The sequence below is a fragment of the Protopterus annectens genome, chromosome 16.part0 (assembly GCF_019279795.1).
Source record: "Protopterus annectens isolate FY-2018-M chromosome 16.part0, PAN1.0, whole genome shotgun sequence".
Classification (NCBI taxonomy): domain Eukaryota; kingdom Metazoa; phylum Chordata; order Ceratodontiformes; family Protopteridae; genus Protopterus; species Protopterus annectens.
The window spans coordinates 343344444-343367916 of NC_056750.1; the positions used below are offsets into that span (position 1 = coordinate 343344444).

At 39.6% G+C, this 23473-nt stretch overlaps 1 protein-coding gene across 4 annotated transcripts in view; it reads left to right on the forward strand.

Moving 5' to 3' along the window:
- The window catches only part of KYAT1 (kynurenine aminotransferase 1), a 1131910-nt gene that overhangs the window by 39183 nt on the left and 1069254 nt on the right, over nt 1-23473 (forward strand). The window contains exon 1 of one of the 4 annotated variants that reach the window (XM_044058800.1): nt 22778-22830. The exons of the other annotated variants lie outside the window; for them this stretch is intronic. The gene's annotated coding sequence lies outside the window, so the exon portion shown is untranslated. Of the gene's footprint in view, nt 1-22777; nt 22831-23473 lie in introns of those variants that run through there. 4 annotated transcript variants of the gene reach the window in all.

Below are 23473 nucleotides of genomic sequence, written 5' to 3' on the forward strand. Positions count from 1 at the left end.
TCTTTTGGTGATGTACAGTGTTGTTTTTGTGCCAAACGTACCTTTTGGAATTGTTTCCATAAAGTTCAACCTTTGTCTCATCAGACCATAACACATTTTCCCACATGCTTTTGGGAGACTTGATGTATTGTTTTGCAAATTTTATCTGGGCCTGGATGTTTTTCTGTATAAGAAAAGCTTCCGTCTTTAAACCCTACCCCATAGGCCAGACATATAGACAATACGGGAGATTGTTGTCACATGTAGTACACAACCAGTACTTGCCAGAAATTCCTGCAGCTCCTTCAGTGTTGCTGTAGGTCTCTTGGCAAGCCTCCCTGATCAGCTTTCGTCTAGTCTTTTCATCAGTTTTGGAGGGACGTCCAGTTCTTTGCAACATCGCTGTTGTCCCATATTTTCTCCATTTTTGATGACCGTCTTCACTGTGTTTCATGGTATATCCAATGCTGTGGATTTATTTTTGTACCCTTCTCCTGACTGATACCTTTCAGCAATGTGATCCCTTTGATGCTTTGTAATCTATCTGTGAACCATGGCTTTTGTTGTATCAGGCAACTGAGTAAATGTCAGGAAAATCCTACTAGGACAGCTGAACTTTATTTGGGGTTAAGCAGAGTCTCTTTAATTGATGGCAAGTGTGTACCCAAGAAGACTGAATGTCATAATTAAAGCAAAAGGTGCTTCAACAAAGTATTAGTTTAAGGGTGTGCACACTTATGCAACCAACTTATTGTACGTTTTTTATTTGTTGTATTTTTCCCTTAACAGATTTGTTTGTTTTTCAATTGAATTGTACAGGTTATAGGTCACATTAAAGGTGGGGAAAGTTTTGAAATGATTTATTGTGGTCTAATTTTTTTTATATCACAAAAACCTGGCATTTTAACAGGGGTGTGTACACTTTTTATATCCACTGTATATTGTACTAATGTATACAAAACTGAATTCATATATATTACTCCAGTTGTTTAAAAATTTAGATAGTGTCATTCAAGTCATTGTTTGCCTTAAACTAAAGTGGGTTTAAATCTTTCCTTTGCAGGATTGAAGCTGTATTCCCCTACCCAACCCCAGTAGAACTGCAGAAAAAATGTTTCCTTACTATTTCCTTACTGTGCCTTGTAAATCTTTCCCAATGATCACTTTGGACAGAACAAATACTTTTCTGTAAGTAAAGACTCTATACTTCCTTTTTAAATAGAACCCAAGAACAAATGTCACACATCTTCCTGTAAACACACATTAGTACCAGCTACAGCAATCTGGTGTGCTCAGTTTGGACCTGGGCTACAAGTATAGATTTAGAATTTTGCTTCTGCCCTCAGAGTCTGGATGAAGGTTGTCCAGAGGGGGGCATCATTCAGGCAGTCATGATGCTGCAGTATTATGTCCTCACCAGGATCATGGCAATGACAGCACATGTAATGGCCTCATCCTGCACCTGGGCAGGAAGGATGTGTGAATCATGTCACTGCAGAGGCCTACAGTGGCTTCCCCATAAGTGCATATTTCTGCACACCTACTTTGAAGTCTACCACAAAGCAGTTGCGTGATGACCCTAATTCCTGCCCCTGGGGTACCCATTTGCATCAGTGCCCCTCCTCTGAACAGTGGTGGCCAGCTTCACCCCTAGCCTTACCTCCCAGAATGGGCATGCTCATCTTCCCTTGTCAACTCCATCAAATGACTTAAGCCACCAAAGTCTGATTGTGTGGGCCGTAGTTAGGGCTGGACAAGATTATATAGAGGTACATACAGGAAAAGCACTATTATCTGGTGAAGTCTTTTGAAACATTTCCAGCATGACCCATAAGTCATGCTCTTCTGTGCCATAGGAATTACCTGATATTGTGTGGCTTTTAATTCTCACTGATATATCAGCAGTCAAAATGATATAATTTGTGTCTGTATATCCACTGATTTCTCAAAATTAATTACTCAAGCTGCTGGAACTGATAAAAATATTGTGCACTAAATCTACTAGAGTGGATGACAACCTGAAACCCTTAAAATATTTTATTCAGTGGTACTGTTTCAAATTACCTTAATGGTATCATTCCACATTTGTCATATGGAGAACAGAGTATCCCTAATCAGCCACCCGATTATCTACAGTTAGATGTCTTGAGGCCCTGCCATTGACTTGATAGGGCAATTTATTCTTTCATCAAGTATATTCCTGATGTTAAAGTGCCTTAATGTGTTTGAGTAATATTTTCACCCTTGGTACTTAGGCTGATTAGGCTAAAAAGCAATAGAGACTTCTAGGGTTAATAAACTAGAGAACAAATGTCTCCAATTGATAACACATGGAGAACTCACAAGTTCACAAGAGATGAAAAGAGTACATTTGTATAGTGAATTGTCAGGAATATATGCCAAATGGCTGTTAGTCAGAAAAAAAAGACTACCTTAAAGCAAAAAAATTTCAGAGAACCTGATTTTTTTCTGGAAAGAGCATGTACCATCTCATGGAGGAAAAAAACACACACACAGATAATCATTGAGGGCCAAGTTTTGACTAATATCACACAAAATTCCAGCAGGTAATTTAAAAAAAGTTTCACATATCTTTCAAATTCTCTCATAAAACATGCAAACTACTATTTAGTAGATGCTATGTCAACAAAAGTAAAGGATGAGTTTTGTATTATTAGATCAAGAAATACTAGCAGTGTGCAAGTAAATTAGACATGGTTATCTGAGGCATAGCATCTTTAGATAATCTTCCTCCTAGTTTCTGTAGTCATGTAGCTCATTTCATTGCCTTCCCTTTAATTAACAGTTATAAGAGATGGAGTTGTCTGTTGGCAGGATGCTCAACCCTTTCCACATTTTTATAGAACTGGTAATCAGTAAAAACACTTATCATAATTCTGCACAATTCATATTTTTCATGTATGTAGGGAATTCCTGCATATACCAATAAACTGTGAAATACCAATGCTGTACACTGTTATGTTGCACTAAAATTTTGTTCAGGAATAAAATTAGATCATGATCTGTGAGGCACACTGGATGTGTTTCAAAAGACTTTACAAGATAATGTTTCTGATGTTTGTACATACTCCTGTATAATCTTTCACATTTATTATGTTTCTGTGAAAACTGTTTGTATTCTATATCCTTAGTTATGATACCTTGTATATTCATCAACCCAAAAGTCTTCAGGTAAAATCTTAAAAGTCCCTTCTTTAGAGATTGCCACTCTTCTTGGTCCTCTTGTGATCTCTGTTCTACCTGTGACTGCATTCCAGTCTCCATATAGCATTAGGATCCCCAGCTGATAGCTTATTAAATCATTAAGCATTTTCTTTTAACTTGCTCTGTTCTGTTCAGGGAGATAATTGTGTGCGTGTGCGTGTGTGTGTGTGTGTGTGTGTGTGTATGTGTGTGTGTATATATATATATATATATATATATATATATATATATATATATATATATATACACATATATGTTCGTGTGTATGGCCCTACCAAAGTGATTCATTTCCCCTGCCAGTAACCTCTTGTTATCACAAATCTACCTAAGGGGTCATTTTTTTCCCTGTATTGTCGCAACTGTATTTCTGTTTCTAAGCAGTAATACTGTTCCACATTTCCTGCATATTCTCCATGAATCCTTTTCTTATTATTTCGTTCTGCTCCTCTCTGGTCAGATGTGTCTTTTGCAGTATTACTACCGGAGCCTTGGTTTTCTTTTTTATTAAATTAACACTTAAGACTTAGGCACACATACATTCATAGAAAACAAACCAAATTCACTTTTTTCATTTACATCAATTATGCATTACACTTGTTTTCTTTTAAACAACTGTTATCCACTCCAGCATTATGTAGATTGCTCAAATCCTGCCTTTCCTTAAACCTCACTGTTCTTCCTCTTGAACATTATTTTGTATGTTATTCTTCCCACAAATTCAGTTTATTTCTATGTAATTTGTTCCTTCTGTTTTTTTTTAAAGATCCTCACCCCCACCTCCAGTTCTTTTATCTCTTTTACAATATTTATTTAGTCCGTTGTATTTGGTTTATATTTTGATTCTGATTTTCTATTAATTGTTTCTTTTTCAGCCAATAGCATTAAACTTGGGTAAGGCCTTACTATGTGTATATAGTTCAGAGCGTTTGTACCAACTCAGAACAATCATTCTTTAGTTACAACCATTTGCTCCCCCATTATTTCTGACAGAGTATAGTATAGCAAATTTTTAAAATCTGCCAACTTGTTATACTCCCAGAAAAAAAAATGTTAGCAGTTACCTCTTTCTTTCCCCATCACACTTCCAGCAATTGCTGTCTACCTGAGGAAAAAATTTCTCAAGTCTGCTTGAGGTATAAAAATATATGCAAGCACTTCTTCTATGTAAAAGTCCTAAAACTTTCTGGACTACGCTACTTGCGAGCCATAAGATTTCCTCCCCTTGTACCTTTTGTAAATTGTCTTTCCAGTCTTTCTCCGTAATTTTTTCTGTTCTCCTTTGATTGAGTCTTATAGTTATCATACAATATTTTATTTGCCTACTAATTACCCCTTTTTTTAACAGCAGCTTCTGTTCTAGACTTGATTAAAAACTCTACCAATGTTGGTTTTTCACTTCCTCTTTGCTTCTACTCTGTCACTCCCTTTTAAAGAAGGCAGTTTCTAACCTGCAGTCCAATCTTCTTCTTGGCCTTATCCAACTCTTATTGTCTTTCACTCTCTTGAAATTTGTTCCCTGTACCTTGATTAATTTTCCTGTTTTCTCTAGTAAATTCAAGCCCCTTTTGCCTATTTTCTGTACCCCTACTTGTAGTCATCACTACTAGCACAATCTCCTTTCTTCATTCCCGTGTTGGCTTAGTAAGCCTCAGATGTTCTTCATCTCACATTGCTGCAGTCCTTACACTTGGGTAGTCCGCTGTCCTCGGTCGGCCCGAATATCAAAGTATAAGGCTGACGTCGGTCAATGGCGCATTTGACTGACATCAGGACGTCAGGGTACAAATGCGCATGACCGACGTCATATCCTCAGTCTTTTTTGCCGCATGGTCCGATGCAGAAGCAATATTGCAAGTGCCGGTTGGCGTTCTGAAATTTTTCGATTTCGGAGTTTCAGGCCGAGTCAAAGTTGGCTAAGTACCCCGTTGGGGAATATTTTAGTTTTTTCTTGCCTCAGTGGTTTACCGGATGTCAGAAAAAGTGAATAATTGTATTTCTTGTGGGAAACAGATACCGCATAGAGACTATCATACTTTGTGTATTCCTTGTTTAGGGCCTGAGCACGACGTTGTTGGGTGTCGCTCTTGTGCTAGATTCTATAAGCGCACTATAAAGAGGAGATTAGATTGTGCCAGGTTAGTCTTCGGGAAGCGGTGCAATTATAAAATGCCGTCGGATGCTCCGACGCCCGCTTCTTCGAAGAAGCGCAAGGACAAAGCAGTTAAGCCTAGGCTAGAAGAACCGTCCGTACCGGACGCCGGTTCTTTAGAGGTGTCGGTGGAGCCGGTGGTGCCACTGGAGGTTTCTTTGGGATCCCAGGGAGAGACTTTGTTATTGCAGGATGTGGCCTCTCAGGAGGCAGGTCAGGGTGATGGGGCTTCTCAGGTTACTATACTCCCCTCCCTGCCTAGGGTGGTTAGGCCCTCTCCTTCTGTTTCCAAGGCTTCTCCTAGAGGCAGGCCAGGTTTAGCTTCAGTTGGAGTCACCCCTAGTTCTTCTGGAACTGTGCCCAAGAAGCATATGCTTAAAATGGCAGAAGATTTGATTACTTTGATTAGGGGTTCTTTGCCCCCTCCTGATAAGAGACCTAGGGTGGAGCCTGAGCTAGGGAGTTTTGAGCAGGCTTCGGATGCTTCAGAGTCTTCGGCTGAAGACTTGCAGGAGTACTCTCCTTATTCTGATTCTGATGTGGATGATTCTACTCCTTCTGCTTCTCCTCCTGAGGATTTTTCTTTTTCAGAAACTCTTCATTCCATGAGGGAGCATTTTTAGTGGGAAGGTCAGGACTTCTCTGATTCCAGGAAAAGGCTTAGGGAATTTTTGTTTTTACCCCAGCACAGGCCTTTGGCTATACCTCCTGTTTTGGATGTAGTGGAAGATGTTTTTACAGAGGATTCTCTTAATCCTGATTCTTTGCCTCCTGCTCCTGTTAAACCGGATAGGTATTACAGGGTGCCTGAAGCTCATAAGTATCTTTTTAAGAGTCCTAGGGCAGACCCAGAAACTGTTAGCCAGGGGCCTAAAGGTGTTAAGGCTTCTGTTGTCAAGAATCCGGTTCCTGCAGATAAAGAGGCCAGGGCCTTGGATAGATGGGGAAAGAAAGTTTATACTTCTTCCACTCTAGCTATGAGGGCTTTGAATTGCCAGTTTAACATGTTGAAATACCAAAACTATCTCCTTTCACAATTGAAGTCTAAGGTTGATGCTCTGGCGGAAGGTATTGATTGTAAAGAGTTACAAGATTTAGTACATGTTTCTGAACAGGTGGGTAAGCATTCTTTGCAATGTGGTTTTGATGCTGTACAGGCCTCGTCTAGGGTGGCTGCCACTGGGTCAGTTCTTCGAGGCACGCCTGGCTGAGGGATCAAAATTTATCTGACCATGTTAAAACAAGGATTTTAGATGCTCCTTTACAATCTGATGTGTTGTTTGGTTCTCCTGTTGAGACAGTTTTAAAGAAAATGGAAGACAAGGCTAAGTCTATGCAGACTGTTAAAGATTTTTGCAGGTTCAGCCTCCAAAGTTTAGTAGAAATTGGCCTACTAAAGGGTGGGCGTATCCTTCTTATGATTCCCAGTCTAGGGGTAGATATAGGCGTGGTAGGGGCAGAGCTCAGGGCTCTTTCAGGCCTAGAACAGGGAGTTCTCCTGCACAGTCTTCAGGTGAGGGCAGGGGTCAGTCCTTTCGTAAACAGACCCAATGACCTACCTTTTCAGCTGCCAGAGCCTTCTCGTCTGGCAGCACCTTTGGGAGGAAGGTTGGCACTTTTCAAAGAAAATTGGAGTTTAATTACCCAAGACAAATGGGTATTGGATATCATAAACCACGGTTACAGGTTTTATTTCCATACCTTGCCTCCTTTCAGGGGCATGCCAGACGTTCCTCCTCAACAAAGAATAGAGGCTCGCAAGCAAATTTCTCTGTTACTCCAACTAGGGGCCATACAGCCGGTCCCTATGCCAGAAGTGGGCCTAGGATTTTATTCTCGCCTGTTCCTAGTACCAAAGAAGGGGAACACGTGGAGACCAATTTTGGATTTATCTATCCTCAACACTTATCTGGACATTCCCAAGTTCAAAATGTTGACGTTACAACAGCTTTTACCTCTGCTGGGCAAAGATCATTGGATGGTAACTTTGGATCTCAAGGAGGCTTACCTTCATGTTCCTATCAGACTAAGTTGCAGGAAGTATCTGCGTTTTCGAGCTGGGACTTCTCACTATCAGTTCTCTGCATTGCCCTTTGGCTTATCTACTGCGCCCAGAGTGTTCACGAAAGTTCTGGCTCCAGTGATAGCTTTCTTCAGGCTAAAAGGAATACAGATCTATCCTTATTTGGACGATTGCCTGATTCTGGCTCAAGGAAGGGAAGAGCTTCTTCATCATTTGGAATATGTGATAGCAGTGCTAAGATGCCTGGGGTATTCTGTGAACGAAATAAAGTCCAGTCTAGTACCCTCTCAGGACATGTGCTTTCTGGGAGTAAGACTGAATACAGCATCCCAGATGGCCTTTTTGACCCCGGACAAACAAATGAATCTTTCCCTTTACTTCCATCAACTATCTCATCAGTCCGGGCTGACTGCAAGGACAGTCCTTCAAGCCTTAGGGTTCATGGCATCTTGTATTCTGGTGCTTCCCAATGCCAAACTGCATATGAGGAAGCTACAATGGTATCTCAAAAATGTATGGACACAGCACTGCCAGGATCTGGACACTGTCATTCAAATAATACCTTGCATTCAAAAGGAATTTTTGTGGTGGGCTCAGGAATGTCACCTAAACAAGGGACTCTCTGTGACCCGGCCAGAGGCGAGTCAGATTTTAACGACAGATGCCTCAGACAAAGCTTGGGGAGCTCATCTAAATGGAAAGTGGATACAAGACAAGTGGCCTGCCAGACTACAACATCTACATATCAACCTGAAGGAGATGTTAGCAGTCCAGTTTGCATTAATAGCTTTCAAGGATTTACTTCTTCCAGGGCAGGTGTTGATTCTAACAGACAACACAACTGTCATGTGGTACATCAACAAGCAAGGGGGAACACATTCTTATCCTCTATGCAGGCAAGCAATGATTTTGTAGGAGACTGCTCTCAGTTTACAGCTCAATCTTCAGGCAAGGTTTCTGCCGGAGCACAGAACTCCTTAGCAGATGTGTTGAGCAGACGAATTATGGATCCCCACGAGTGGAAATTGGATCCTCATGTATTTCAGAAATTGACAGTGTCATGGGGAACTCCAGACATAGATCTGTTCGCTTCTCCACTAAACCATCAGCTGCCAAAGTTTTGCACGAAAAGGTTTCATCCCACAGCTTGGAAAGTGGATGCTCTTTCTTTCAATTGGAGCAATCTTCATGTGTATGCCTTTCCACCTCTGCCTCTCCTCCCAAAGGTACTTCTAAAGGTCAGACAGGACAAGCCAAGGATGATTTTAATAGCTCCAGATTGGCCTCGACAGCACTGGTACCCATTACTGAGAAGTCTGGTACGGAAGCCTCCATGGCCTTTGCCTTTGATTCCACACCTGTTGTCCCAGGAGGACAGTCATTTGCTCAATGTCAAACTTCACTCTCTTCACCTGACAGCCTGGCATATTCTGATTTGAACCATAGAGGGTCTCAACTTCCACAACAAGTTTTGAATGTGATTTTGGAAGCTAGAAGGCCTAGTACAAGGAAAGTGTACGTGGATAAATGGAAGAGATTTTTCTTTTGGAGTGCAGCAAAGGATTTTGATGTTTCTGAGCCTAATTTAAGTGTGGCTCTTCAATATCTTACTGAGTTACTGGACAAAGGTTTGTCCTTCTCTTCTATTAAGGTTCATGCTGCAGCAATTTCAGCTCACTATGACTGTGACCCACCATTGTTTTCTCATCCTTTGTTCAAGCAATTTCTTAGAGGGGCAAAGAATATAAGACCCCCACGTAGAGCTCCTACTCCTGCTTGGGATCTCAATTTTGTGTTGGAGAAACTCACTCTACAACCTTTTGAGCCTGCAGCTACTACTGAGTTGAAATATTTATCATGGAAGACTGCCTTTTTGTTGGCCATTACCTCTGCAAGAAGGGTTTCTGAATTACAGGCCCTTATGGCGGTTGAGCCTTTCCTAATTTTCCATAAGGATAGGGTATCTTTACGTACTAATCCTTCCTTTATGCCTAAAGTGTTTTCTAGTGTGGCTTTAAACCAAACTATTCATTTGCCTACTTTTTATGCAAATCCCCAAAATAAAGGGGAAAAGATTTTGCACACTTTAGATGTACACAGGCAGTTGCGATATTATTTGGACAGAACTAAAGGGTTCAGGCAGTCTCAGCAGTTATTTGTTTCTTTTGCTTTGTGTTCTCAGGGCAAGCCTGTGTCAAAACAAATTATTTCTAAGTGGATTGGGTTTTGCATTGCTTTCTGTTATTCCCATCATGGCAAGGAGATTCCAGCTGGGATTAGGCCTCATTCCACTAGGGCTACTGCCACTTCGACAGCTTTTTTGAGGGGGGTGGCAACCAAGGATATTTTGGAGGCGGCTACTTGGAGTTCAATGCATACTTTCTCTAAGCATTATCACCTACCACTTTACTCTAAGTCCAGGGCTGGTTTTGCCACTGCTGTTTTGCAGGGCATTTTGGCAGCTCCTGCTTCCTTATAGTTTGGCCATCCTCCCTTACCTCTGCTTTGGGATTCTACCCAAGTGTAAGGACTGCAGCAATGTGAGATGAAGAACATAGTACAGTTTTGTACCTACCATAAATGTAGATGTTCGAAGATCCACATTGCTGCAGTCCAATTTACCTCCCTCCTTCCCTCTGTAGTTAGAGGTGGTTGTGTGGGTTGGGTTGTAAATATTGTGTATATTGTATATATTGTACATATAATTAGTGCAAGGGTGGTTGGTTGTTTGTTTGCTGTCTTTTGGTTTTGACCTTTATTTTTAGGGTCTTCTGACATCTGGGGCAAGAAAAGACTGAGGATATGACGTCGGTCATGCGCATTTGTACCCTGACATCCTGATGTCAGTCAAATGCGCCATTGACCGACGTCAGCCTTATACTTTGATATTCGGGCCGACCGAGGACAGCGGACTACCCAAGTGTAAGGACTGCAGCAATGTGGATCTTCGAACATCTACATTTATGGTAGGTACAAAACTGTACTTTTTTCTTAGCTGTGTGAGAATCTTATTTACTTCTGGCTGGCAGATAAGGCCATTTGCATTCCATGATGCACTATGTTTGGAAGCAGTGAAGAGCATGGCAGGAGACTCAGATGTGACATGGACCATTTGAGGAGAAAAATGATTAATCTGTAAACACAGAGTGAGATGGCATAGGTTTTAAACTTTCACATGAAGACAGGAGAACACATGGAGATGGTTGTGGCAAGGGGCTGGGCCTTTGAGGTTTGCACTGCTTGTGAAAGTGGATGGCAATTTCACAAGCAAGAAGCTTAGTGTTACTGCTACTATTACTAGTAGTATCCATACCTGACTTACACAGCTTAAATATTATGTGCATGTAGTCTTCCGACAACTACTGAGGGATATATACCATCCGGCCTATGGACTGTTCAAACACCTGCCAACAAGGAAGCGCTACAGAAGCATTCAATGCAGGACATCCAGATTCCATAGCAGCTTCTTCCCACGTGCTATCAGACTGCTGAACAACAAACCCATAGCCTAACCCACTAAATGGGTAAACAAACATTATTTATGTGAATAAGAACCACAGGTATCGGAGCAACACAAGGCTATTTATTGTGGATTGGATGATTTTGGACCCTGACAGCCTTGTGTTGCTATGATACCTGTGGTTCTTATTCATTTTTATCTTTGGATTGTGTGTGGCATTCGGAGCATTCGCTCCTTGGGAGTTCACATTCTTTGGTTTTAAACATTATTTATGTGCAATATGTCATTGTTATGTACATAACTCTCTACATAGCTCACTTTACACGTCTCTGTCTGCACTATGAAAACTGTAAACCGTAAGTTTTTTTTTACGTCTCCCTGTTTCTTTATAATACTGTTTGTTATATATCCTTATATTTCTACTAAGTCTGTTCCTTTTCTTGTATTGTTTTTGTTTCTGCTCTAAAAAAATTCAAATTTTTATCTATTTTTTTTTATTGTATTTACTTTTAGTATCTTATTTTGATTTCTATTTTCAGTATTTTTAAATTATTGTTAATCTTTCTTCTGTAAACAGTAATTCTTATGGTATGAGCCTGAGTATCGAAATTTCATGTCATGACACGCACTTTTTCCTCTGTGTTGATCTGTATGATAGTAAAGTTTACTTTGACTTTGACTTCATTGTGTATACACAGTCCTGTAAATATTACTGATAAATTTTCATGTTGTATCTTATTTCTATATACATATATACATATTTTTATTTTTTTTTTTGTTTTATATTTTCACTGCATGCTGCACAATAAACCTATTATGCGTCTGCAGTGATTAATTGATTATCAATATTTTGGTTGTTTTTATGACTGATGTCTGGCTTGTGTCTGAAAAAGTCCTCCGACCAGTTAACTTAACTGGTTAATACATAAACACCCCTCATATCAACTAATTTACATTGTCACTTGGATGTTTTTGTTACACATGGAGGAGTGTAATACCATAAAAAGAAAGACTGATTCCCCGTATGGATGATAGGAGCACTTCTGGCATGCTCAGCCCTTGCCACCATGGGAATATTTATTTTATTTTCATTTAACTGGGTTAGAACACTGATCTTTTTGGATCATTTTTGCTTTAGCCTGGGATACAGAGTTTAAAGATAACACAGAGTTCAAATGATTACAGTAGTTAACGTAAGAAGAATGATTACACAAATTAACATGAAATATAATTTCACTAAAGCTACTTAATACAATTATTACAGTCACTTTATGTATTTACAAATATATATATATATATATATGCAGTAATTGTTGGTGAAGGTGGGTTAGAGGAAAAAGATCTGTGATGGGGAGATGGGAAAAAGAGTAGAAGAATGGTAAAACATGGAGTTGGAAAGTAGGATTGTAAAATATGAAAGTGGGGAGGGAAGTCAAGAGTGGGTATAACAAGAGTTGGATGGTAGAAGGGTGTTGATGTGAAGAGAAGTTAGTAAAGGAATGTAATTAGGAGGTAAAGGAAAACCAGCTATAAGTGAAATGAGTATGTCATTTGTTTATAGTTATTAAAAAACGAGGAGAGGAAGGATTGTGTGCAGGGGGTATACTTGCTAGGTTGCTCTCCTAATGGGGTAGCATCTGCCCTGCACTTCTTTAAATATGTGCTTTTAATTTAATTTATGGTGGTAGAAACTTCATGATCTGGGGTGACGGTATAGAGAATGAGTGACTTGTGGACCATAGTTTATTCTGTGGAGTTTGTAGGCCATGAGTGGTTGGTGGGGAGGATCTTGGATTGTAAGAAGTAGACCTTTAAAATAATCTTCCAGTGAAGAAGAGGGAGGAGTTTAGGTTGATAAGTTTTTCAGTCTCAAATGCTTCCGATTCCACCCAAAAACTGCTCCTTGTGATTCCACAATGTATGATCTCGGCTCTGGACCAGTATTCTTCATGACACCAGTCTGATTATAACCTTTAGATGTCTGCATCCTTAGCACTTCTCCCTCTCATAATGGATTGAGCGGTTTGCTGGTTTTGTCAAAATAGGACTTCTGAGTTAGGCGCTTCTTCAACAGATTAGCTTTCATTGACCTGTTGTTCTTGACTCATGGAACCAAGAATTGACTACTGATTGTGGTTCTGGTTTGTCTCAACAGACGTCTGTGGGCAGCTGAACCAAGATGTTTATCGCGAGGAACATTTCTGAGATTCAATAGATTCCAGAAAACATCACTGTTATCTCGTTTTGACTTGCACTTTGAACTGCATGTTCTGTCAAACCATTTGACTGTGGGTACTCTGGACTACTTGTGACATGAGTAAAGTCCCATTCTTCAGAAAATCGTTTGAGCTGTTGGCTTGTAAACTGCATGCAGTTGTCAGAAATAACTTTGTGCAGACTACCATGGACAGCAAAATGATGTTTCATCTTAGTAATGACACAACTGGATGCTAAATTAAGAAGTAGGTCAGTCTACAACCAATTGGAATAAAAGAGTATACTAACACAAATAATGTTGACCATTCCACTTGAATATCTATGACTACTGTTGACTGAGGTAGTTTCGGAATCTGGTTAAGCTGAAGTGGGTAATTCTGTTGATGTGGCTTTGTACTATTACACACTGAAGAAGATGAAAGTGCTCTCTCACTGTCTTGTGACATAGAAGGCCAAAATACTAGTTCTCGCTCCCTTCTTTTGGTAGAATCGGTTCCTGGGTGACCACAATGCAAGATAGTAATGTACTCTGGTTGCAAGGACTTTGGACAATCACTTTTGGACCTTTCATAATGATACCTTTGTCAGCCAAAATCTCATCTCTGTACAGAAAATAAAGTTGCACTTCTAGAGGTAAACTAGATTGCTTTGACGGCCAGCCTTGATTGATAAAGTGAATGAGCCTCTGTAAAGCTGGATCTGTGGCTATGTGATCTCTCAACTCATCAAGACATGTGGAAGAAAAATTTCTCACATCCATGACTTCAAAATCAAGGTTCTCATTCTCATGCTGTTCTGTGTTTTTTTAGGCGATCTGGATAATGTATCAGCAAGATGAAGTTTGCCTTTCTTGTAGATAAGATTGAAATTATAGTTTTGCGATCACAGCATCAAACATTGCAGTTGAGCTGGAGCTGAATACAAAGGCTTTCCCAAGATAGTGACTAAACGCTGGTGGTCTGTTTCAGTCTGGATAGCCCTACCAGAAACATAGTTATAGAACTTCAGGTCTTTATCAGATCTTCAAACGCTTAGGTGTCGAATGCCGAAATGTCGACACCTAAACATTGAAGTTTAATAAACACGACAGGCCAATTACGCAAATTTTTTCCCGGGGAAAAAATTTGCATGGCCAACAAAAAGGGGCTTCACACCCCAGACACCCCCAGTGTGGGGATCCCTCTATATCAGGGAAAAGGGCAAATCCCTGATGACAGCCAAACAAAATTTTTCCCACAAAAAAATGTGCATAATTGAATATCACATTTATTCGACTTCGTTTAAGTGTCAACGTTTTGGCGTTCAACAACCTAAGCATTTTAAGATCTAATATAGACCCGGAACTTCGAACATGCAAACACAATTGCCAAAAGCTCTTTCTCGATCTGGGCATACTGCATCTCAGTGTGGGTAAGAGTTCTCAATGCGTAAGCAACAGTTTGATCCTCTTGTAGAATGACTGTACCAAGACCAAATCTCAAAGCATCACAGGAAAGTGTAACTGACTTGTGAACATCATAATATCTGAGAGTTTGTGGACTAGCAATTCTCTGTTTCAGGACTTCAAATGCTCTCTGTTGTTGCTGTAACCAGGACCAGGAGACATCTTTATGTGTCAGCTCTCTAAGTGCTGCTGAAAGTTGTCTCTAGTCTGGAATGAACTTGCCTTAGGTAATTGACCATGCCAAGAAAACGTTGCAGGACTTGAACATTGTCTGGTGCTGGTATCTCAAGAATGGCTGTTTGTTTTGAAGGGTCTGGTCGTAGGCCTGTACTAGTGAATAAATGACCAACATAAGTGACTTCTTGTAGCCTGAACTTGTATTTGTGTGGCTGAAGCTTGAGTCACCTGATGTGCTCTTTCTAGAAATTTTCTGAGGTTTCTGCCATGTTTTGCTTCATCATGACATCCTACTAATATGTCATTGACTATAACAGCACAAGGATACCCAGAAAAAATTTGCTCCATTGCTCGTTGAAAGACTTGACTTGCAAAATTTATCCCAATGGCATTCTCAAAAATCTGTACCTGCCAAATAGAGTACTAAACATAGTGAGCAATGATGATTTTTTTTTCAAGCTAAATTTGCCATCAAAAAGGCAGCAGAAACAGCTCACTAAAAGAATCACAGGCCTAAAGTGGATGCCCTATGCTGACCAACTAAAAAAAACTCCAGCTATACTCTGTCGCATATCGTCTGCTCAGAGCTATTTCTGCTTAACATACAAGGCCATGTCAAACCTAGAGCTGTTGGACATACTACACTTAAAGAAATCCTAATCCATCAGAGCCACACGCTCCAGGGACCTAAACCTTGTCATCACAATGAACAAAACATGCTGGAGGGATAGGTTCCTGACCCAGAGACTCCCCATACTCTGGAATAGACTACCCATACATGTCAAGCAGAGTGTCTCCTTGGCCGTCTTCAAAAGGAACCTTGATGACTAGATGGGAGATAGGAAATTTATCTCGGGGATCACGTCAGTTGCCCTGCTAGACAGGGGTCCCAGGGAAGTAAATGCTGTGGGAAGAAATAGCCAGAGAATTGTTATGGCTAGGCTTGTATAGGCCGTATGGCCGATAGCCTAGTACCAACCTATGAAAATGAACTCTGCATCTTAAGACAGAAAAAATAGTGGCATTTGGCATTAAGGCTGCGACTTCTTCGACTGTGCACATTGGATGATGGGGTCTTTTTAATGCTTTGTTCAAATCTTGTGGGTCATAACATATTCTGATGTCATCTGAGCTTTTCTTGTGAGCTACCACCATGGAAGATACCCATTCAGTTGGAGTTGTAACTGGACAAATCACAGCTTGTCACACCATTTTATCTAACTTCGCTTTGACTGTGTCCTGCATGGCTATTGAAAGTTTACATGCTTTTCTGACAACTGGACTGATCTCTAGGTCTGACTTCATGGAGTACACAGCCAAATGCTTGCCTAGTTTATCTTCGAAAAGATCATCATAGGTAGAAAAAATGTAATGGGCAAAATTAGAGTAGTGGTCTTTTAAGCTCAGATGATGGACTTCCCTATGAAATGAAAGGAGTCCCATTTTCAAACTGTCTCTGAGCCCTAATAATGACTGGACATGCCTCTTGACCACATAAAATAAGTTTTAGCTGCTTCCAGCTAAGTAACATGAAAGCATTACCGAGCCTTCAGTTTGAATTACTTATCCTCCATAAGCAACAAGCTTTTCACACCTTGCCAAATCAAGCCTTTTACCATGACACACTCTAACAAACATTTCTGCTGACATAGCATTGCACTTGGACGCTGCATCAACTTTGAGCTCTTTGGATTTGACATTTACCGAACAGTACAAAATACTTCATTCTTTGCCCTTAAATCTACTACATTAACTGTTTCGTGAAGCAGTGACACACCATCCACATAAAGAGTAGCCTGCAACCCTGTGTCATGGCTTTCTAATTGATTAACTTGTTTCTTAAAATGTTATCTTTTAATAAAAGAATGTTTGCCATTTGATTTACAAAATCTTTTGAAATTATTCCATTTATTACATTTGTGGCATTGCTGACCAAAAGCTAAACATTTTTTTCCTTTTAGATTCATGACTTCCACCACAATTACGATAGTTGGCAATGAAAATAGGTTGGGGACCATGCTTTGAGTTTGCTGACTCACTCTTGTACTTCACTGAGATTGTGCGAACTCTGGAATTTGCTAGAAAGTTTGGGGTTTACCAGTGAGTGCAGGGGTTACAATTGCTGCCATGTGCTTGGCCCTATTTCTTTTAACCACATGCTGCATACTGTCAACATGAGCTTTATCACTGTGCCTTCTAGAGCTATTCTCATTAGTAAGCATACTTTGCTTTTCTATAAGCTTGTATATCTGACAAATCTCAATGGCCTTATTCAAAGTTAAATCAGTGTCACAAAGCAAAATCTTTCTCACAGCATCATCTTTTATACCATACACAAATCTGTCCTTTATCAACTCATCCCTTAAAATCACCAAATCTGCACGTTTTAGATTTGTTTCTCAGGTCAGTTATGTATGCTGCAAAAGTTTCACCAGGCTTTTGATCCCTTGTGTAAAGTAAGTGCCTTTCTATTATAGCATTTGTCTGGGGGTTGCACATTTCTCTAAATTTACATTTTAAGCACTCAGGGTCCTCCCTTGACTCTGCCTATACCAACAGTGTGACAGTTTTTCCCCCTCTCCAGCATAGATAGCAGGTGTATATACAAATGAGCATTCCCTTTCTATGGCTTCTGACCCAGCTAAATTAAGCATATTAAATGCCTTTGTGTGGTCATCTTTATCAGAAAATGAAGGTTGTATGAAATTGTCTTACTCTTGCTCAAACACTCTCTCCAGTTCTCAGCAGTATTACAAGTGCACTGAGTGTTCGAAATCCATCTGCCATGCCCACAAAGTATGCACAAAAACACTGAAAATATGTCCCTTTTAATTATGAATGAACAAACAGTTCTGTGAGCTTGTAATAACATTCAAATGCACAATAAACTCTCCAAAATTCTGTACTTTACAAAATATGCCCTGTAATGGCTGTACTTTGCGAAATAGCTTTACTGTGGCACCGCACAAACATGTGGACACTTATACACTTCTGATAACTCGGATATCTCTGCTTAATACAAAAAATACATGCTTTGCGAAAATGCGGTCGATTCCCCTTATTTTATTTGTTTTATGTGATTCAGACTTTATTTCAAACATTTTCCATAGTAATTTGAATATTTTTATCAATATTGTACATATCTGTTTATGCAAATATCATTTAGAACGTTCTGTATGCCCCGTTTCATATTATGCGAAAAGAAATAGTGTTGCGCAAGTTTAAATACCTGAAGTCTATATATTCCACCAGCTCCTGGCAAGTACCTTACGTCGTTTTAGCCAAGCCGGCTTTAACTCCATGTCCCTTGGATATGCCGTTTCTGATTCTGTGTCCTTTAGACTTGCCATTTCTGGTACCATGCCACTCATCCTTCTCTAACACATAAGACAAGCAGGCAGGGGGAGTTCGTTTATATGCTTTAATACATAAAAACACAGAATGGACAGCAGCATCGTAAAGTACGAATGAACTAGTTAACAGATGGACCTTATATGCATACATGCTTGCATCTCAACAGCTTACTACAAAATGGCAGTCAGACTTGCAGGTGCTCAGTATTTATAGACTTGTGCAAGCCCTTGGATAGCTTCTTAAAGGTACATACACATATATTGATCTACACAAAATTTCAGTCATGAGTGTATCACATCATCATCAACAAGCTATGTAACTGTTTCAAGTTCTGTTCTACAGAACCTGCATTTGTCTTTATCTCCCACTTTTGAATAAACTGTAAACTAGCATCTGGAGCTATCATTATTAACCTTTCATGTTTTGGTTTCAATTTACCACTCCTTAAAAATACTTGCATCAAATATTGATCAACATGTGGTTGTTCCATGTGTTCTCTATACCTTCTACTGCATTTGTAGGCTTTTCAGTTTTGTTTTCTTTTCTTTTCTTCTGGTCTTTTTTTTGGCATTTTCTGTTGCCACCTGACTTTTGTCTACTTCTAGTTTGATTTCCATTCATGTTCCATTCCAAAATATGTCTACTAATCTGAGCAAAGATGTCATGCTAGACATATTTTCTTATGGTTTGGAACTTTCACTGTGTTTGTGTTGATGTCATCAAATATTTATACAGTCCCATGATTGCAGACCTAAACCTAAAGTCAATTTCATGAAGGCCTACACCTCCTTCAGACCTAGGCATATATAATCATCCCTAACATCCCTCACTCCTCAGAAAATATTGCTACCTCATTCAACACACACTTCACCCAAACCGTACTATCACTAGCTAAACAACACAACCCCCCTCCCCTCCAACCCACACCTTCAACTAGTAATCTCCCCACTGCCTTCTCTTCTTCTCCTGTACCTACCTCCAACATAAAAAAAACTCTTAACTAAACTTAAACCCACCAAATTAGCAGCAGACAACCTCCCAAGTGAATACCTACAAATCACAGCTGATGCTCTGGCCTACCCAGTATCCATCTTGATTAACCGATCTCTGTCAGAAAATGATATTCCCACACTGTGGAAGGTATCACTTATAATTCCCCTCCACAAAGGTGGACCCTCCACAGAACTAACCAATTACCACCCCATAGCTATTCTCTCTCCACTCTCCAAAATACTAGAGAGGTGCATACACTCTCTGGTCTCAGACTATCCCCTTGCTAACAACCTCCTTTCCAGTACTCAGCATCGTTTCCGACCAAACCATAGCACCACCACTGCCTTACTCTCCTTTACTACGACCATCCTTCAGCATAAAAACAATGGCTATCTCTCCTCTGCTACTTTCCTAGACCTGTCTAAAGCATTTGACATGGTCCCACACAAACAACTTATCTCTGTCCTCAATAACCTATCCTTCTAGGTTTCAGAGTTACCTGTCTGACCGCCAACAATCCGTTGTATGGCATATCTCCCAAACTACCTGTCTCCATAGGGGTTCCCCAAGGATCCATCCTTGGACCCCTACTCTTCTCTGTTTACACCAATAATCTAGCGTCTGCCACCAAACATGGCACACTCATACAATACGCAGATGACTCAACCATCATCTGCTCAGCCCAGTCCCTACCCAAACTGCAAAAAGTCACACAGGAAGCCTTTTCCTCTGTTGAAACTTGGTTATCTGATGCCCAATTAATACTCAACCCAAACTAAACTAAACTACTCATCTTCCAACCCACTAAACATACTCAAAACAGCTCTCACTTTAACATCACAGCAAAAGACAACACCACTATATACCCAGCTGAACCCACCAAATTGCTAGGAGTGGAAATAGACAATAAACTAAAAGTTGACATTCACATATCCATGACCATAAAAAAAGTCCACAAAAAACTAGGATCGTTATACAGAAATAAGCAACTTCTCACCAAAGCAGCAAAGATTTCAATAGCAAATTCCCACCTTATCTCCACCCTACTTTATGCCTCTTCAATATATACCAACCTAAGGCAATGCGATCTAAACAAGCTAGAGACCTACAACAAAATCACCAAATTCGCCACAGGGGCATCCTACCATAGTCACCACTGTCTCTCACTTGCTGAACTGGGCTGGCTTGAACTCCCTCACCTCCTTCTGTGGTATCAACTGTCACTCGCCCACAAACTAGTAAACCATCCTCTAAATGTCCCATCCCTCCAGAATCTACTCCAACCCTATCGCACCACCAGACCATTAAGATCCAGCAACAAAAATCACTTGCAGATCACTAAAGCCAATAACTCTGCTGGTGAAGCACTATTCTCTTGCACCGTAGCCAAATTATGGAACTCCCTTCCACCCACAATTACATCCGTACCATCATGCACCCACTTCAAAACTATACTAAAAGCACACCTAAAAACATGCTGGCTATGCCCTTGCAACTCCCACTCTAATATCACCCGCCCCATCCAACCACTACCTTTGTTTCCACTCCACTAACTACCTTGATTATAGCAAGCTCAGATGCTCATAAGCCTAGTACTTATTATACAGCAGGAACTTCTTATTGTAACATTTGTTAATGTCTGTTATGTACTTTGCAGATAAAGATTCTAGTTGTCTACTGATGTACTGTGTTCTTCATCTGTAAATATGTTGTAGGTAATTGCTATGTTAAATTGTTAATCGCTATGTAATCCAATGTAACTACTGTCTGTTTATTTTAACTGTGGCGCTTTTCTCCCCGGGCCGTAGCTGAAAATGGACCTACGTCCACTCGGACACTCCCGGTCAACAAATGTAAATAAATAATATTGCCATGTGCTATCTTTTATATGTCATTTTATAAGGATGAAACATTTTTATTATCCAACTGATCCAAAGCTTTTTAGGACCAGTTAAGTCACACCAGAGCTATAAGCTATAACAGGAAAAGCAAGTTGATTTATAATTTAAACTTTATTCCTAGATGTCAAGGCAGTTTTTAGTATTAGCTGTAGTCTTCTAATGTATTCCTTACTAAGCTTTGTTCTTATCTGATTTCTTATCTTTCATTTATTCCTAAATATTTGTACATTCCCTCCTGTCCAGTTTCTTTTGTATCCGATTCATGTCCCAGGTTGATATTTTATTGGTGCTTTTATGCTCTAAATGTTGCTTCTGCACATTTATCTATATCAAATGTCATTTTATATTATCTGAAAAAGTCTTGACCATTTATTGTTGTGCTGATGAGCTGTACAGTTTTAAATCGTCCACATAAAGTAGATGAGGTATCATTGGACAAGGCTGTTTATTTATTTTTTAAGTTAAGCTGTGAACATAGCCCAGTCTATTAAGTAAAGAGCTTAATGGGTTAAGGGCAAGGAAAACATCAGTGGTGATAAGGAACTATCCTACATTACCCCCCCCTTTGGATTTTTATCCCTGGGATAATAATTTGCACTTTACCATAAGTCAGTTTGTAAAGTGTTTTTTTAACAGTTTTATAGTAATTACTGTGTAATCTGTCAGTGTAGATTGTATGTTACATAGGTTCATAGGTAGTTAATAGGTTTGCAGTCCAGAGGACCATTGAGGACCCTGGCCCAAATTCCCAGTTGCCCTAAGCACTGTCTAAAGGTCATACAGTCGATAAATTAAAGCTACAGGAATCAAACTCTTGTACCATATCAACTACAGCTCACAGCCTTAACCCACTGCACCACCTGTCTGACTAAAGGATTCAAAACCTCTACCCTTGGAACAGGGCACAACTCAACAAATCAGTACCTTAGTCCTCTGTGCTAACTGCCAAACAGCATCTGTAAGTATTCCCTAATCCATGAAATGTGGGAAACTGTTGAATGTTTTTTTGGTTCTGTCTTTTTTTTTACAACAATTCTCTGTTAAGGCTTTGGGTAACAATAGATTACTATACATTGTTACATATGATCTTCTTTTGTTACCTTGTATTCTATTGTCATGATTTTTTTTTTGTAAGTGACTAGAAACTCCGTCTATATCAATTCCATTGTCAGAAGGCAATTTATTAGTCTGTAGTACTTAGGATGGGTTGCAGGTTTATTCTTAAGGAGGAGTATGTTTTTCCTGTCATTTACCACATCATTGTCTATTCAGGGTACGCATTGAAATAATTTTTGCTGAGGGCTAAATCATTGTGCAATGATGTTAACACATTTAGCCATACATTAGGCATGGCATCTGGACATTGGGTTTTCCATTAAGGGAACATTTCTGTAACAGTTACTTATTTCCTTTTCATATCTATGTTAAGAGTTTCATACTGCTTCTTTTAACTCTTGTATCTGTTTGGTGTCTTTGTTTTGTTCAGCAGTTTTTTTTTCATGAAGACTTTTCCAAAATATATTTACAGATATTCAACATTATCTATTTGGTGTCTTTGTTTTGTTCACCAGTTTTTTTCATGAAGACTTTTCCAAAATATATTTACAGATATTCAACATTAATTCACTGATATAGTAGCCTAAGCTATATGAGAAGTATTCTGGCCCACCAGACAACTTCCAAAACTTTAGGGCATCTTCCACAAGCCCTGTCACTGCAGCAGTTGATGAGAGTAGTACAAAACAGTAACTAGAGTGCTAAAAACACAGAACTTGCTTGAAACCAAAGTTTGTTCTCTTTTGCAGGCTTTGGGAGATTGATGGTTGACTGACTCTTCTATAAGACTGCGACGATAACTACCCATTTGAGGATTACCTTCCACTTCATTTGTTGTCGTGAAGAAAAAAAGTAATTTTTCTTTAAGAAATGTTATGCTTGAGACAAGATTAGGCCTTTTTAGTGGTTGTCACTAAACATTTTACCTGAGACTTTTGCATTTTCAGTCATGGTTCCCTAAAGAGAGTCCCTTGAAAGTATTTTTTGTATTACAAAAGTGAACTTTTACCACATATTTTGTGCTTTGGACACGTACAATTGGTTTGGGATTTTCAATGAAAATTTTTGCTTCAAAACCCAATTGTCCTTTCAGAGTCTTTTACTGACTCTTCTAATCTCTGTTAACCATTTGTCAGAATTGTTTTCAGCTGACAGCTGGTCATGGGTCCCTGTGGGATTCCCTTATTAATTATATTTTTTTTTTCTGAGAAAAAGTGTACTGTTTTGTAATAGTGTTGTGAGGAGCTGGGCCTAATGTGTTTAGTGATTGTCATGTAAATGTTTATCTCAAAAGTAAATTTTGCTGTCAGAAGATAAGATTAATTTTTCAGGCTCTGCTATCCACTTAGCAGTTGCCTTATAGGTTCATAGTAAGCACTAGGCAGATCATTTCTAGTCTAGACAAAAATACTATTCAAAATTTCCCTCTAGCCTAAAGGAGAGTAAAACAAGATAGACTGGAAGAGAATTTGGGGCTGCCCGTCTAGTTATATTG